This window comes from Mus caroli, chromosome 16 (assembly GCF_900094665.2).
Source record: "Mus caroli chromosome 16, CAROLI_EIJ_v1.1, whole genome shotgun sequence".
Lineage (NCBI taxonomy): Eukaryota > Metazoa > Chordata > Mammalia > Rodentia > Muridae > Mus > Mus caroli.
Window position 1 is genome coordinate 795348 of NC_034585.1, and position 3352 is coordinate 798699.

Genomic DNA, 3352 nt, shown 5'->3' on the forward strand with positions numbered 1-3352 from the left:
CATCCAATAGCTGACTGTGAGCATCCACTTCTGTGTTTGCCAGGCACCGGCATAGCCTCACAAGAGACAGCAATATCAGGGTCCTTTCAGCAAAATCTTGCTGGCGTATGCAATGGTATCTACGTTTGGAGGCTGATTATGGGATGGATGCCTATCCCTTTTTATCAGTGAATAGTCGTCCATTGTAGGAACAAACCACAGTTGGTTATCCACTCACCTGCTGATGGACATGTGGGTTGTTTCCAAAATTAAACCATTAAAAGTAAAGTTGTTATGAATATTTGAAGGTATAGCAATGTACAGACAGAAGCTTTTGTTTCTCTTGTGTAAATGCCTACTGAGAACGTTGAGTCATATGATATCTGCTTAAACTTTTCCCAAGGCAATTGTACTATTTTATGTTCCCAAAAGCTCACTTGTTTTAGTCCCCACCCAGCCTAACCTGATACAGTTGGTACATGCCATCCTGGGGATGGAACTCAAGGCCTTCCATGTGCTAGCCAAGAACTCCATCACTAAGTATGCCTCAGCCCTTACCTTCAGGCGTTATGGTGCACACAAAGGCCAGAAGAGACGTCTCTCCTTTTACCACCTCGCTTCTGGGAACTGCACTCAGGCCAACAGGCTTGGAGGCAAGCGCCTTTACCCTCTGGGCCATCCCATCTCATTCAGTCTTGACTTCCACTTCCCTAGCAGCTATTAATATCAATGTCTTCACTTATCTACTACCTATTTTTGGTATATTTTTTTATTAAATGCCTGCTTAAATCTTTTGTCCACTTATTATGAGATGTTCAGTTTTGATCCTTATATAAATCCTTTATCAGATATCTGACTTGCAAATGTCCTTTCCTAGTCTGTAGCTTGTCATTTCATTCCCTTAAATGCCTTTCAAGGAACAGAAGTTCTTGCTTTTTATCAAATACCATTTATCAGTTGTTCTTATATGTCTAGGTTTTTACCTAAAAATGGTGTCTGATCTAAAAACTGCCTCAAAGTCAGACTTTCATTGATATTTTCTTTCTCTCTGTGAGACAGGGCCTTATATGTAGCCCTGTCTGTACTAGAACTCTCTATATACACCATGCCAGCCTTGAACTCAGAGATCTACCCGTTTCTGCTTCCCAAGTGCCCAGTGATTTATTAATATTTTGTGTGTGAATGCTTTGCCTACATGCATGTTAAGTGTATAGCATGTGTACCTGGTGCCTATGGAAGCTAGAACGGGTATTGAATGCCTGGCAACTGGAGTTATAGATGCTTGGAACCACCATGTACACGCTAGAAACCAAACCAAAGCCTTCTGTAAAAGCAACTTTTAGTCATCTGATGTAATTGTCATCTCCAAGGCTTACTGCCTCAGCCTGCTAACTTAGGCCTAGTCTGCAATGCTGTTGTCTGTGGAAATCAGAGGTCAGATGGCAATTTATGGTAGGTGGTTCTCTTCATCCATCATGTAAGTTTCAGAGATCAAAATCAAGGTGTGAGGCAACTAACACCCCTGGAACATCTTACTGGCTCCCAATTCAAGGTTCAATATAATAAACTATAAAATCAAAATTTTAATTTTGTATAATATATCAACAAAATTAATTGGGAAACTGGATTATCATGATCATAGTTATTACAGAGGGCATACAGTTCTGACAGGGCAATAATGAAGAAGTATTTATTTAAGAAGCAGTCCTCTTAAAATAACATGGGACTACAATAATTTAATATGTTCAGGATACATTAAATGCACAATTGTGACTGACTGCAAACTGACACTTAGTGTGCTTTCTATTACAGGATATAAAACGACCCCTGCAATGGAATATTAAATTAATACACAGCAGCAAGTGGAGCCTATCCATTAAGTCCAAGGGAATAAGAATTTTACCTTCCCTTCAACATGGTCAGCAGTTCACTTCACCAATCTAAAAGAAAGCAGCTCATCTGCACAGACATATTGTAGATTTCAGGTCAGTACTAATGCTTTAAGAAGTATTCTTGAATTTTAATGGGAATTATAATGAATCTATAGTTCAACGTCAAGAAAACAAACTGGGTTTCTAGCTGTGGTAGTTAGGTTTTGTTTTCTTGGCTCGGCTATGGTTACCAGTTGCTTGGTCTCACACTAATCTGGATACTATAAGGAAGATATTTTTAACATTTGAAGTAAAGATCTCCAATTGGGGGAGTAGTAGCTTGCCATGCTGGAAGACCCTGGCTTAATCCCTCCCTCTGGCTTTAAAAAGAAAAAGAGAGAGACTGTGATTAAAAGAAATCACCTTTAATATGAATATGCCTTGTTCAAGTCAGCTAAGAAGGAATTATGACTTACAACTTGTTGGAGACCATACCATGAGAAAGTGAGCTTTTCACAGTCTCCCACCCTGACAAGCCAAATGGCCTTGTGCTAAGGAGCGGGTTGTCACTCCCTTCTCCCTGCTGTTCCCTTCCTGGCACCTGAGGCTGTAAAAGCTGAATTATAGTCCCCTCTTCCTTATCTCTTCCTGACTCCCAAAACATCCAAGGACATGAGTTATGTGCTGAGCCCGGCCTGACACCCAAGGCTGTTAAGGAGGATCCAAATTCCGGAGATAAGACGCAGTGTGCCCACAGCCTGGAGCCTGACTTCGACCCTAATGTCCCCTGATGCCCACTTCTTTGTTCTTTGTTAATTCCCCCTCAACCCCTCCCTATTCCCCTCGATGTATGCTTTAAAAACCCGACATTTCAGCCTAATAAACTGAGACTTTGACAGGATTTCCCTCCTTGGTCTTCACTCTTTCTTTCCCTCCCATCCCATTTTCTCCCAGGTTTGCAGTCCCCCTTGCACCCACAAATAACAGAGTCCTGCTGGATGGGACAACAACTGGCTTCATACTAAAGACCATGACTTCCTCTGTTGCCAGAATTTCCATCTACAAATTGTAAGCTAACTGTGGTTTCCCTTCCCCCACCTGCTTGAACCTGCTTGCTCAAGGGTGGAGTTTCCCCGCTCATTCGTTCTGCCACGCCCACTGCTGGACCCTGTCGGCTTTGCTGCTTGGAGGCANACACGTGTTCGTCCTGCTACTGGATCCCAAGTTACTTGGCAGAAAATTGGGATCCCTCCCCCTTCCTTTATAACTGAATGTTAGAATTAGTAAAGGTGGGCCTTGAACATGGAATCGTCTTGGTCCCATTCTTTCTTCCGCCCCGTCTAGCTTCCTCTCTTTTCAGCTCGAACTGCCATTCTCAGTTGAACCGTTCGTGTTGTGGACTGCGGGCGGGCCGCAACAGTTTGGCGCCCGAACAGGGACCTGAAGAATGGCAGAGGGATGCTAAGAGAAACGGCTGCTGTGTGGAGCTCCACAAGAAAGGA